The sequence below is a fragment of the Chiloscyllium plagiosum genome, chromosome 8 (assembly GCF_004010195.1).
Source record: "Chiloscyllium plagiosum isolate BGI_BamShark_2017 chromosome 8, ASM401019v2, whole genome shotgun sequence".
Taxonomy (NCBI): Eukaryota; Metazoa; Chordata; class Chondrichthyes; order Orectolobiformes; family Hemiscylliidae; genus Chiloscyllium; species Chiloscyllium plagiosum.
Window position 1 is genome coordinate 94,109,384 of NC_057717.1, and position 15,429 is coordinate 94,124,812.

Sequence of the window (15,429 nt, forward strand, 5' to 3'; positions counted from 1 at the left end):
GACAAGCCAGGGAACTATAGACCGGTGAGCCTGACATCGGTGGTGGGCAAGTTGTTGGAGGGAATCCTGAGGGACAGGATGTACATGTATTTGGAAAGGCAAAGACTGATTCAGGATAGGAGAAAGTGAGGACTGCAGATGCTGGAGATCAGAGCTGAAAAATGTGTTGCTGGAAAAGTGCAGCAGGTCAGGCATCAACCAAGGAGCAGGAGAATCGACGTTTCGGGCATAAACCCTTCTTCAGGAATGAGGAGGGGGTGCCAAGCAGGCTAAGATACCTGGGGGGTGCAGTGAGAGAGGGACTCACGCCTGACCTGCTGAGCTTGGATGCTGCCTGACCTGCTGCGCTTTTCCAGCAACATACTTTTCAGCTCTGATCTCCAGCATCTGCAGTCCTCACTTTCTCCTAGAGAATTTTAAATCTCTACACCTGCCATCAAGGGCTGAAGGACCTGTGCTGCACTGTAATGTTCTCTCCTAAACCAGCAACTACAGTCTGTGGTTCTGACCTCTTCACTTCTTGACAAGTTTGTTCCAGTTGCAGGCTAAGAAATATGTGCATTACCACTCTTCATACAGCACACGAATGTCACATGAAGAACTGTCAGATTTCACACTGAACTATAAAAGGATACAGAGCAAGGACAAACAACTGTAGAGGATAACAATTAGTGGGAGGTTTTCTATTCTAAAGCTTACTGAGCTATTTTATGTAGCTGTCAGGTTTACAATCACTCCTTGTTGAGTCAAATCAAGTTCCAAAGCTTGGACAGTAAGACCAGCCAAATCATCCATCCAATCCCCACCATTAAGCACCTCTAACATTTTTACCTTCACCAGAAGATTCTGTGTTCCAATTTCCATATGAGCCTGCAAAATAAGACTATAATGTCATATTGTAATTGGAAAAAAAAAGACTACCAGTACAAAGTACATTGTGAAACAGAATATCAAACCAAATTCCATTATAATCTGCAGCAATGCAGAACAGTAATAATACTCTCAACCAAGTGAAAAACTTTGCGAGTTCCAAACACCACTCCAAACTCTTCAGCGCATAGTCTAAGGTGATATTTTACTTCAGTGCTTGCTTAGCACAGCATTGTAGACACCATCTCAAGTGAAGTTAAATACTATAATAGTACAGTCTGAAGGAGAGCTGATTTCAGGTACAAAGAAAGCAAGTAAGTCAATTTTGATGCAATTTCCCAAAATTCTCAGATTTGGAAAAATTGAAGAAAGCATTACATCTCCTACAGGATAATGCTAAATCAGTCTACTTAGTCACACTAAAAAAAAGTGCCTCACCTAACCTAGAAATAGAGAATTTGCTACATAAGTGATTTCATTGATTACTATGGCATCAAGATTGTGTTTATGTATGGTATGGTACAATACCAAAACCAAATGATTTGATAAGAATCTGTGTGGATGTAACTCACTTATACAAAGCAACGGTTTACGAAATTCACTGAATGGCTTCAATGGATGAAAGTCTAACAAAACTAGTCCAGAGTCCTATTCACCAAGCTAGATGCTAACAATGGATTTGGCAATTACTTGCAGATGTAAACTCCAGAAAATTAAGTACATTTATTACATCCTTTTGGCATAATTGTTTTAACAGATTACCTTCGCTAATTGCATTCGCTCCAGAAATGTTTCAGAGAATGATATCCAATTCGCTGGAAAGCGTCAACGGTGTAATATGCCACGTGGATTTCATACTAATACATGGATCCACAAAAGAGGAACATAGCCAAAGAGTTACAAGTGGCGAAGTCCAACAGAATGCAGGTCTAAAACTGAATGAGACATGCAAGTTTTCAAAACCTAACATTATCCAAGCTACTGAAATCACAGTAGATCCAAAAAAAAAAAATGCCAGCAGAGAATTCCCACCACCTAGGAACATTACAGTACTTAAAAGAATCCTTGGGATGGTGAATCATGTGGGAAGGTTTCTACTTTACCTGCAGAGATTAATGAGACTTTCAACTAGAGCTTAACATTGGCCACACAAGGGTATTTGATAAAATCAAGTAACTCCTGTTCTCCTTATAAATTTTATGATGTAATAATTTACTTTACCAACCATAGCAACAACTGATTCATCTTTAAACAAGGTTGGGCAGTGCCCTTCCTTGTGCTGAAACATGGAAAACATTGACCAGTCTACTATGGCGGTAGATCACTAACGAGATTAAACAGTGTATATCATTAATAAGAAAGTAGTTTTTGCAACAACAGTAGTGTGTGGAGAAAAAAAAAATCAGATTATGTGATGGTCTTAGTTTTAATTTTGAAATATAACTATAAACCATTGCTCACACTTTCGAACACAAAACCTATGACCAAGTTGCTGCCCATATTTCAGCAGTTTAGATTAAGGCTCACAAAGTAATGTATTTAAGGCAGGTAGGTATCAATCAGCAGTCACACTGTCAAGATACCATTAAATTGAACAGAAGATCTGGAATTCATTGAAGTTGGCACCCACTCATCAGAAGTTAATAAACATTGACCAGCTACTAAAGCTGCAAATGATATGAGATGCAGAACACATCTGAATCCAGAAATATTGTCTGGAAGCTGCCAGATTATGAACCAACAATCCAAAACATAACAATAATTTGCATACTGTAAACACCTCATTGTTATGGATGATGATTTGCTAATCTTCAAAGAGAGCTTGGCAATACCAAGAGGTCTTTAACTTGACATTCTTCAAAAAAATTCATCAAGCATGTCTGAGAACTTTAAAGTGTTGTGCAAGTAATAATCAATCTGGTCAGATATCATTCACTGCATAAAGGAAATATTTATCATCTGTATTGTGGTGTAAACACCCAAAAGGAAAAAGAGCCACTAAAATCTCTATTGTTTCCATTAAAGGTCAGGGGAACATCTGGGAATGGATTTATTCAAGTTCAAAGCGAAGATCTTCATTATTATGGTAGAGTATTACTTCAGGTGCATTGAAGTCAATCGTCTGCATAACTGCATTGGCAGTAATAAAATCACTCAAGAGAATCTACTCAATGTATAGAAATTACGACAGTGTAATATCAAATAAGAGTCCAAAGTTTGGAATTGACAAATTTTTAAGAGATTATGATTTACATGAATATTTTATTCATGCTATCAATTCACCTCACTAACCTCAAGCAAATGGAGAAGCTGCGCAAGGAGCAGAAATAATACAAGCATCACAGAATGGGTCATCACATTTAGAATCACTGATAGACAGAAAATTGAAAACATGACTTCCAACTACGTCTCAGATGTTGAAACATCTCATCATTGAAAATGACAAGAAGAATGAAGTAGCAGGAAGAAGAGCAAAGTGAAAACCAAGTTTGAAACTTCCATAAAAGACATGGAGAGAAGTGTTACCAGAGCTGCAGACTGTATAGATATTAAATCAACAGAGAGAAAGAAAGATCATAGCAAAAACAAAAAGACACAATCAAAATCATTTTTGACAGGAATAGATTCTGGGAGTGAAATCATAATGCACTGATTAATCGAACAAGATTTAAACAGAAACTTGGAAGAGGAGGAATAAAGTTCCACAACCACTCAGGAGAGGAACATTCACACTGACGGGAAAAGAGCACAGAACATTCTTGGCCTCAGAATGAGATTAGAAACAGATCCGGAAATTCTTTGCTTTTTTTCTTAAATTGAACCTTTAAAAAATTATAAACAATTAAGGTAATTGAGTACCAGAATATTTAATTATTAAAATCAACATATTTAAAATGTTTAAAGGTAAATAAATTAGAAGGGAAAAGTTGTTTTATTTCCTACAACATAATAATAGGATGCTTTAATTAAACTTCGCAGCCACGTTAACACTGCTTGCTACTTTGATACAAACTTAAGGAAAAAACATGATAAAGCCTGTCTTGCTAATAATGTTCTTCTCATCATTTGGTTATGTACATTAAAGAAGGAAGGGAGAACAAAATAAAGTGAAAAGAGAACCTCACGCTTGAATTTTAAGCGTGACAATGCTATCAAACTACAAGTCGTATGACAAGTTAGAAACTTGCGGAGGGACACAAACCAGCAGATAAACAGCTTATTCTCATCTACAAAGGAGCTTAGTTGAGAGCTCACAGCAGAAGCTAAGGGAGCGCGGCAAGTATATCGGGGTAAGAGGACGACTGGCCAATGTGAGCGCGCGAATGGGGCGTGGTTGGGGGTGTGTGTGTGAGAGAATGTCAGCGATGCACGTGGGCCAGAGTCGGACCGTTTCCAATGAGGCGCCATTTTGTGGAGTCGAGAAAACGAAAACGCGAACAGTGAAAACAATATCCGGGGAGCGCGCAGCAGTTAGCCTGTAATCGAGTTTCACTTTAGATTTTATGGTGGAGGGGAAATTTTCATCTGTACTTCAGTAACCGACCGCTTGAAAAAATGTGGCGCAACAATATACAACTCCTATTTTTAATGCAGGAAAACAGGGCAAAAAAAAGTGTGATTCCACGGCGCATGTCCAGTAGCGATCGAGCAACTCAACCCAGAACCCCAAGATTGAGCGACACCGACCGTGACCAATCACACCACAGGCCCGCCCAAAACAAAGGTCCGCCGGCCAATCGGATATCGTGGGCGGGGTTACCGGCTGCAGCAGGTTGCGTTGTTTTTCCTTTCGTTTATGAAAACCAGTTTCGGTGGCTGTGGCTTTTTAATCTTTTCTGGGAGGAGGAGCAAAGGGGACCAATTTATAGAAAACGGTCAATCGCCGTGTCACGATGCAATGCACATTGCCTTTCTTTATTTTCATTTATCTTAAAATAAATGAAGGCGATCACGATGCGCCTATCGCCCCAAACTTGCTTGACTGACCTGAATAACGACCGTCCATTTCGCCCCGGCTTCTGTCAAAACAAGTCTCCCCAGTCAACGGCGGTCTAACCGGATGTATCGCCCATCCACCGCTGAATGGCCGAGGTCCAGGAATATGGGCGGGGTCACAGTGGGAGAGCGGCTCTCGAGTAGTCAGTGCCCATGTCACTCAAAGACAGTCCCTCCTTGACGACGGTTGCCATGAGGGGCGTCCAGGGCTCGCGCACGCTCCCGTGTTCAGTTGGAGCTTTCAAGACGAGCGGCGTCACCCTGCCCGCTCCCCCCAAAACTTGTTTAAAACAAGCACAGACAATGTTGGAGAAAGTCAGCAGGTCCTGGAGGCATCCGCGGACAGAAAAACACAGTTAAGATTTTGGGTCCGGTGACCCTTCGAAACCTCTCAATGGTTTCTTTTTTGTTTTAATTGTCCTGTTTCGTGAGAAAGAACAAAACATTAATTTAACTCATTTCTCTTCGTACAGGACAATTTTGTTTTGTAAGAGTGGGGAATGGGCACGGGAGTTCATCCCCCTTGAGCCAGTCTGGAACAGCTAACCTCAGTAGCGGGTTCATCCAGCTTCTAGTCTGTGCAGAGTGAATTCCGTTCATGTATGATTTGGAAGCGGGTAAGAAATGTCACACTCCAGGAAGGGGAACCGTTTTTTAAAAAAAATAAATTCGGGCGCTGGAAATCTGAAATTAAAAACCAAGTGGTTTTAACACAGCAACTCTGGCAACACCTGTGGGGAATTAACGATTCGAAGCCGAGAATGACTCCTTCGGAACATTTCTGGAAAATTTCATGGATGCTATGCAGAGGACTCTTAAACTGTAAAGGTCTCACCAATAGGATAGTCCTGACTTAGTTGATTAGTTGTCTTAGTTGTGTGAATGAGAAAGTAGACAATAGAGAATAGGTGCAGGAGTAGGCCATTCTGCCCACGAGCCTGCACCACCATTCAATATGATCATGGCTGATCATCCTTAATCAGTATCCTGTTCCTGCCTTATCTCCATAACCCTTCATTCCACTATCCTTGAGAACTCTATCCAACTCTTTCTTAAATGAATCCAGAGACTGGGCCTCCACTGCCCTCTGGAGTCGAGCATTCCACACAGAATGGTGGAATGGCCTTTTTAATTATAAATGAATAGGTGGATATAACACTGAAGGCTGCAATTGTTTTCGTTCAATGCCAAACACCTCTGCAAGCCTATATATTAATAAAGTTAGAAATCACACAACACCAGGTTATAGTCCAGCAGGTTTATTTGGAAGCACTAGGTTTTGGAGCGCTGCACCTTCATCAGGCGGTGATATATTAATAGGTGTGGTATGCATACTAGTTAGAACGAATGAGAGATTCTAGTACTCAGTGCCTCGTATTTCTTTGTAAATGAACTTAGTCTTGGGGGAAGGATTTTAAACTCCAAAATAAACATCTGACTTTTTCAGTGGGTTAGTTTGGAATATCCAAAACGTAGTGGTGGGCTTCCACATCTGCCAGATAACCCCTGTACCTGGTTAACCAAAATAACAATTAGGAGTGATATTAAGGTTCAGAATAAAGAATATGGAGAAGATCATATCTGTTAAATATATAATGATTCATACGTGTAAGAAGAAATTTGGATTTATGTCACAACCTCAAAATATACTGTAATCTTCCCCAGAACCCGATGATATACATCCCAGAGTACTTCAGGATGTGACCTGTATCACTAGAAATGATAGAATTTTGAAAGATGTCTACCAACATATCCACTATTTCTGAAATGGTTTCTATGGCAGCTAATGTAACCCCATTCTTTAAAATAGGAGATTGAAAGAAAAATGGGAAATTATAGTTTACCTGACATTGGTAATGGGGATAATGATGGAGTTTATTATGAAAACATTAATCTCAGAAAACTTGGAAAACAATGACAGGATCAGTCAGAGTCATTACCATGGATTTGCAAAAGGGAAATCATGCTTGACAAATCTACTGCAATTTTTCGGGGATATAATTAATAGAGTTGATAAGGAGCCAGTGGATGTTGCCTTGGACTTTCAGAAGGCTTTCATTATTCTCCCACTTAACGATTAGCATATAAAATTAAAGTTTACAGATAACACCACGCTAAGTGGAAGGATGAAGAAATATTTGTGTGATTTGGACAAGTTGAGTGAGAAAATGCATGGCAGCGAAAGTATAATGTAAATAAATGTGACATTATCCACTTTGGGAGCAAAAACAGGAATGCAAATTATTCTCTGAATGGTGATTGGGAAAGGGAAGGTGTAATGAGACCTTGTGCCCTTGTACATTGGTCACTGAAAGTAAGTATGCAGTGCAGCAGGTTGTAAAGAAGGCAGTGGCATGTGGCCTGCCTAGCAAGAGTAATTTAGTACAAAAGCAGGGATGTCTTGCTGCAATTGTACAGGGCCACGGTGAGACAACACTGTGAGCAGTTTTGTCTCTTCACAGCAAATTCATTACTTGCATAAACAACTATAGCTGCAAAAGCAAGCAAAGTAGCAAGATCCCACTGGCACAAAGCAAGATGGCCAAAATGTAAGAGGAATGTTGGCCTTGGCATCAGGACTACTCAAATTTCCACGTAAAGTCCAGGAGATGTTTTTTATATATCCAACTGAACTTTTTGGTTGTGATCCTTTGACGTAGGATTATGAAGTAAAAGTGGTTTCACGGCCTGGATTGTGGTGCAAAAACAGATTCATGAAATATGATTGTCTGGACGGGCTGCTCAAAATGATGGATTTATGAAAAAGGGACAATAAATGAGGCTTGCTGGGAAATTGAGGCAAGCGTTGGCCAAAGTGACTGTGCTCAAAGACACTGAAATAAACACTCTGTAAAATCCTGACAGACTGCAACCAAAGCTAGACAGTATACAATTGTTGATGCAGCTGCAGATAATACAATATTCACTTGAATTTGAAATAGAGTCATAGTCATAGAGATGTACAGCATAGAAAGAGACCCTCCAGTCCAACCCGTCCATGCCGATCAGATATCCCAACCCAATCTAGTCCCACCTGCCAGCACTTGGCCCATATCCCACCAAACCCTTCCTATTCATATACCCATCCAAATGCCTTTTAAATGTTGCAATTGTACCAGCCTCCACCACTTCCTCTGGCAGCTTATTCCATTCACGGACCACCCTCTGCATAAAAACGTTGCCCCTTAGGTCCCTTTTATATCTTTCCCCTCTCACCCTAAACCTATGCCTTCTAGTACTGGACTCCCTGACCCCAGGGAAAATACTTTGTCTATTTATCCTATCCACGCCCCTTATAATTTAGTAAACCTCAACCTCCGATGCTCCAGGGAAAACAGCCCCAGCCTGTTCAGCCTCTCCCCATCGCTCAAATCCTCCAACTCTGGCAACATGTTTGTAAATCTTTTCTGAACCCTTTCAAGTTTTACAACATCTTTCCAATAGGAAGGAGACTAGAATTGCATTCAATATTCCAACAGTGGCCTAACCAATGTCCAGTGCAGCCATCTGGACAGCAGTATGTCCCAACTCCCGTACTCAATACTCTCAACAACAAAAGAAAGCATTCCAAATGCCGCCTTCACTATCCTATGTACCTGCGACTCCACTTTCAAGGAGCTATGAATCTGCACTCCAAGGTCTCTTTGTTCAGCAACACTCCCTAGGACCTTACCATTAAGTATATAAGTCCTGCTAAGATTTGCTTACCCAAAATGCAGCACCTCACATTTATCTGAATTAAACTGCATCTGCCACTTCTCAGCCCATTGGCTCATCTGATCAAGATCCTGTTGTAATTTAAGGTAAACTTCTTCGCTGTCCACAACACCTTCAATGTTGGTGTCATCTGTAAACTTACTAACTATACCTCTTATGCGCACATCCAAATCATTTATATAAATGACAAAAGGTAGAGGACCCAGCACTGATCCTTGTGGCACTCCACTGGTCACAGGTCTCCAGCCTGAAAAACAACCCTCCACCACCACCCTCTGTCTTCTACCTTTGAGCCAGTTCTGTATCCAAATGGCTAGTTCTCCCGGTATTCCATGAGATCTAACCTTGCTAACCAGTCCCCCATGAGGAACCTTGTCGAACGCCTTACTGAAGTCCACACAGATCACATCTATCACTCTGCCCTTATCAATCCTCTTTGTTACTTCGTCAAAAAACGCAATCAAGTTTGTGAGACATGAGTTCCCACGCACAAAGCCATGTTGACTATCCCTAATCAGTCCTTGCCTTTCCAAATACATGTACACCCTGTCCCTCAGAATTCCCTCCAACAACTTGCCCACCACTGATGTCAGGCTCACTGGTCTATAGTTCCCTGGCTTGTCCTTAGTACCCTTTTTAAAGAGTTGCACCATATTAGCCAACCTCCAGTCCTCCGGCACCTCACCTGTGATTATTGATGATACAAATATCTCAGCAAGAGGCCCAGCAATCACTTCCCTACCTTCCCACAGTGTTCTAGGGTACACCTGATCAGGTCATGGGGATTTATCCACCTTTATGCGTTTCAAGATATCCAGCACTTCCTCCTCTGTAATATGGACATTTTGCAAAATGTCACCATTTATTTCCCTACTTTCTATATCTTCCATATCCTTTTCCACATTAAATACTGATGCAAAATACTCATTTAGTATCTCCCCCATTTTCTGCGGCTCCACACAAAGGCTGCCTTGCTGAACTTTGAGGGGCCCTATCCTCTCGATAGTTACCCTTTTGTCCTTAATGTATTCGTAAAAACTCTTTGGATTCTCCTTAATTTTATTTGTCAAAGCTATTTCATGTTCCCTTTTTGCCCTCCTGATTTCCCTCTTAAGTATACTCCTACTGCCTTTCTATTCTTCTAAGGATTCACTTGATCTATCCTGTCTATATCTTACATATGCTTCCTTCTTCTTCTTAACCAAACCCTCAAATTCTTTAGTCATCCAGTACTTCCTATACCTACCAGCCTTTCCTTTCACCCTAACAGGAATATACTTTATCTGGATTCTCGTAATCTCATTTCTGAAAGCTTCCCATTTTCCAGCCATCCCTTTACCTGCGAACATCTGCCCCCAATTAGCTTTTGAAAGTTCTTGTCTAATACTGTCAAAATTGGCTTTTCTCCAATTTAGAATTTAAACTTTTCGATCTGGTCTATCCTTTTCCATCACTATTTAAAATCTAATGGAACTATGGATGCAGGCCCCAAAGTGCTCCCCACTGACACCTCAGTCACCTGCCCTGCCTTATTTCCCAAGAGTAGGTCAGGTTTTGCACCTTCTCTGGGAGGTACATCCACATACCGAATCAGAAAGTTTTCTTGTACACACTTAACAAATTCCTCCCCATTTAAACCCTTAACACTATAACAGTCCCAGTCTATGTTTGGAAAGTTAAAATCCCCTACCATAACGACCTATTATTCTTACAGATAGCTGAGATCTCCTTACAAGTTTGTTTCGCAATTTTCCTCTGACTTTTAGGGGGTCTATAATACAATCCCAATAATGTGATCATCCCATTCTTATTTCTCAGTTCCACCCAAATAACGTCCCTGGATGTACTTCGGGGAATATCCTTCCTCAACACAGCTGTAATGCTATCCCTTATCAAAAACTCCTCTCCTCTCTTGCCTCCCTTTCTATCCTTCCTATATCATTTGTATCCTGGATAATTAAGCTGCCTGTCCTGTCCATCCCTGAGCCACATTTCTGGTAATCCTATGATATCCCAGTCCCATGTTCCTAACCATGCCCTGAGTTCATCTGTCTTCCCTGTTAGGCCCCTTGCATTGAAATAAATGCAGTTTAATTTATTAGTCCTACCTTGTCCCTGCTGCCCTGACTGTTTGACTCACTTCTGTTCTCAACTGTACCAGTCTCATATTGATCTCTTTTCTCACTATCTCCCTGGTCCCACCACCATCTCACCCCCACCCCCTCACCTTACTAGTTTAAATCCTCCTGAGCAGCTCGAGCAAATCTCCCTGCCAGTATATTAGTCCCCTTCCAATTTAGGTGCAAACTGTCCTTCTTGTACAGGTCACATCTACCCCAAAAGAGGTTCCAATGTTCCAAAATGGGAATCCTTCTCCCCTGCACCAGCTCCTCAGCCATGCATTCATCTGCTCCATCCTCCTATTCCTCCTATTCCTGCCCTCACTAGCTCGTAGCACCGGGAGTAATCCAGATATTACTACTCTCAAGGACCTCCTTTTAAAATTCCTGCCTAACTCTCTGTAATCTCCTCGAATGGAATTTACCTGAATGCCACCCCAGGACGATTGGAAACATCGAGTTGTTTACTAGACGAAGGGCACTTCATGCCCTTACTTGGAAAGGGCTACCTGACTTGTATGCTTCCAACACCTCCTGGAATGGATGACCAAGTATGACTCTGCTATTGACGTGTCAATGCTTGCTTGGGTCCGATTGATCATGGTGATCAAGCCCTTATCGATCTATTGGTGGACATCGAAGACCCTCCCAAAAGGACATTAAGACTTCTAAGTATAAGATCACTGAAACACCACCCTCAAGGATGGTAACTGGAGACCAACCACCTTGAAGAGAAGACACCCCTGAGATCATCGGGAGAAGACCAGACGATCACTGCCACGTGTATCAAGGCCAAGATTTAGTGTAGTGGTATATGATCTTCCAGTGTTAAGTTAAAGTACAAGATAGTTGATTAGAAGTGTGAAATGCTAGTTTGTTGCCTATCTTGTTATTAAAAATAATTACATATTATCATCTATTACTATTAAGAGTCGACTCACAGTTTATTTGCTAGATAGAATGCTAAGTTCTTTTTCTTGAGATTCTTACACACTTGATGTAACTGCAATATGCCAACTTCTGTGAACAGCCAAAATTTATTAAGCAAGTACAAGCTTTGGAGGATCACTTAACACTCCTCTCTATGCTTGTCAAAGCAAGGCTCTCTGAACAAAGGAACAGTCCTTCCTTTATACAAGATCTTTACATCACAGTCAGAAATGCCCATAAGACAACCCCCAGCCACTCCCCCACAGTTACATGCCACCCAAGACACAACGCAGTGACCTGATCATCTCCAGAAACAATGTAATATAAATCATCCCTTAATGGCAAGATCTGTTGTAAATCTTTATTTTTAAATTAAAGGATGTGGTTAGAATTTTAATTGCAAAGTTCTTATTGATTCTGAATAGGAGATGATGCTGTAAATTCTGTACTCTGAATAGTAGGAGATGATAGGCACCAATGACATGGGTAGGAAGAGAGATGGGGATTTAAATTCAAGGAGCTAGGGTGGAAGCTAAGAGCTAGGACAAACAGAGTTGTTATCTCTGGTTTGTTGGCCATGCCACGTGCTAGCGAGGCAAGAAATAGGGAGAGAGAGAAGTTGAACACGTGGCTACAGGGATGGTGCAGGAGAGAGGGTTTGGATTCCTGGATAATTAGGGCTCTTTCTGGGATAGGTGGGACCTCTACAAACAGAATGGTCTTCACCTGATCAAGAGGGGTACCAATATCCTGGGGGAAATTTGCTAATGCTCTTTGGGTTGGTTTAAACTAATTCAGCAGGGGAATGGGAACCTAAATTGTAGTTTGAGTATAGAGGAGGTTGAGAGTAGGGAGGTCCAAAATAAGTTTTCAGGGTTGCAAGAGAGCACCGGCAAGCAAGAAGTTGGTTTGAAGTGTGTCTATTTCAAAGCCAGGAATTCCATAATAAGGTGGGTGAACTTTCAGCATGGGTCGATACCTGGGATTTTGATGTTGTGGCCATTTCAGAGACATGGGTAGGACAGGGACAGGAATGGTTGTTGCAAGTTCTGGGATTTAGATGTTTCAGTGAGAACAGAGAAGATGGTAAAAAATGTGGGGTGTGGCATTGTTAGTCAAGGACAATATTACGGCTGCAGGAAAGATGTTTGAGGACTCGTCAACTGAGGTAGTTTGGGCTGAGATTAGAAATAGGAAAGGAGAGGTCACGCTGTTGGGAGTTTTCTATAGGCCTCCAAATAGTTCCAGAGATGTCGAGGAAAGGATAGCAAAGATGATTCTCAGTAGGAGCGAGAGTGACCCAGGAGTTGTTATGGGCAACTTCAACTTTCAAAATATTGACTGGGAATACTACAGTTCAAGTACTTTAGATGGGATAGAGATGACAAATGGAGTTTAGTGTAGAAGATTGTGAGGTGATTGACTTTGGAAGGAGTTACAGAAATGCAGACTACTATGCGAATGCAAGATTTTTGGTAGTATAGATGAGCAGAGAGATCTCGGTGTCCATGTACATAGATCCCTCAAAGTTGCCTCCCAGGTTGATAAGGCAGTTAAGAAGACGTACAGCGTGTTAGTTTTTATTGGTAGAGGGATCGAGTTTTGGAACCATGAGGTCATACTGCAGCTGTACAAAACTCTGGTGCGGCTGCACTTGGAGTATTGTGTGCAGTTCTGGTCACCACATTATAGGAAAGATGTAGAAGCTTTGGAAGGGGTTCAGAGGAGATTTACTAGGATGTTGCCTGGTATGGAGGGAAGGTCTTACGAGGAAAGGGTGAGGGACTTGAGGCTGTTTCTGTGAGAGAGAAGGTTGAGAGGTGACTTAATTGAGACATATAAGATAATCAGGGGTTAGATTGGGTGGACAGTGAGAGCCTTTTTGCGAGGATGGTGATGGCTAGCATGAGGGGGCATAGCTTCAAATTGAGGGGTGATGGATATAGGCCAGATGTCAGAGAGTAGTAGGGGCGTGGAATGCACTGCCTGCAACAGTTGTAGACTCACCAACATTACAGCCATTTAAATGGTGATTGGATAAGCATACGGACGAGAGTGGACTAGTGTAGATTAGATGGGCTTCAGATTGGCTTTACAGGGTGGCGCAACATTGAGGGGCGAGGGGCCTGTACGGCACGGTAATGTTCTATAATGTAAATTCTTTTACTCTGAATAATGGGAAATGATAATGTAAATTCTTTTACATTGTATCGGCAAGACAGAGAAACATACCAGGGCATCCAATTTCTTACAGATTAGCAGAGCAAATTAATCCCTTAACATCTCGAGAAGAGTTAAAAAACATTGTGTGGCAGGCGCAACATGGTTATGCAGGGAGAAAGGAGGTGGTGATGCAGCTTTATAAAACAAAATCAAACCTGGGGTCCATGAATGGGGATGGAAATGAGAAAAAAATAATGTTGCTGATGCTATTTCAATTAAAGTCTTCTCAGGCAATCCCTTGAGACCAAGGATGACTTTCTTCTGCTGCAGATGTGTTGATCCTAAGGTGACTAAACAGTCCAATGTGGAATCTGCACATAGTCATACAGCACAAAAACACATCCTTCGGTCCAACTCGTCCATGCCAACTAAGTTTCCCAAACTCGTCCCATTTGCCTGCATTTGGCCCATAGCCTTCTGAACCTTTCCCTATTCGCGTACCTGTCTAAATATCTTTTAAATGTTGTAACTGTTCCCGTATCTGTCACTTTCTCTGGCAGTTCATTCTATAAGCTAACCACCCTCTGTGTGATAATGTTGCCCCTCAGGTTCCTTTTAAATCTTTCTCCTCTCATCTTAAAATAATGCCCTTTAGTTTTGAACTCCCCAATTCAAAACTAAAGGGCATTATTGGGGAGTTCAAAACTAAAGGGCATTATTTTAAGATTAGATGTAAGTAATCTAATCTAATCTTAAAATAATGCCCTTTAGTTTTGAACTCCCCAATTCCAGGGAAAAGATCCTTGCTATTCACCTTATCTATGCCCTAATGATTTTATATTATTGTGGCTTCAAGAGACGTGAGGGTGAGATACTCAGATTTTTGCATGGTTCCTCCATTGTTTATGCTTGACCAAAGCCTGGGCCCCACAGAGGTACTGAAGCACCCTTACACATGTTTCTTCTCCAGTTTGAGTGTTTTTTAAAAAATCATTCATGTGATGTGAGCATTGTTATCTGGGCCAGAATTTGTTGCCTATTTCTAGTTGCCATTGAGTAGGTGGTGATGGCAGTGAGCTACTTTATATTTATTTTATTTGGCCTGCAATGCAGTTAGGGAAGGAGTTCCAGAATTTTGACCCAGTGACACTGAAGGAATAGCAATGTATGTCCAATTCAGAATGCTGAATGACTTGGAGGGCATCTTGCACACGATGGTGTTCCTATATAACTACTGCCCATGAACCTCTAAATGGTAATGGTTGAGAGTTTGGAAAGTGCAAAGGAGAATTTCTTTTGTACATTTTGAAAATGATACTCTGCATTTTGAAGATGATACACACTGCTGCTACTGAGCATTGGTGATGGAGGGTGTGAATATTTATGGATATGAGCCAACTAAGGCTGCTTAATTCTGGATGCTGTCAAGCTTCTTGAGTGTTGGAACTGCACTCATCCAAGCAGTGGGGAGTATTCCATCATACTCCTGACTAATGGTTTGTAGATGGTGAATGGGCTATGGGGAGTCAGGAAGTGAGTTACCCACTGCTGAATTTCTAAACTAATCTGCTCTTGTAGTCACAATATCTTTATTCTGGCTAATCCAATCCAGTTTATAATCAATGGCAATCCC

The 15,429-nt window shown here is 41.4% G+C and overlaps 1 long non-coding RNA gene across 1 annotated transcript; it reads right to left on the reverse strand.

Moving 5' to 3' along the window:
- Positions 1-351: 351 nt before the first annotated feature.
- Positions 352-5,756, reverse strand: LOC122552187. The gene is made up of 3 exons (XR_006312322.1): positions 4,858-5,756; positions 1,633-1,805; positions 352-870 (listed from the first exon to the last, which is right to left on the reverse strand). It is a non-coding gene; the product is annotated as an uncharacterized LOC122552187 (long non-coding RNA).
- Between the last annotated feature and the right edge of the window lie 9,673 nt (positions 5,757-15,429).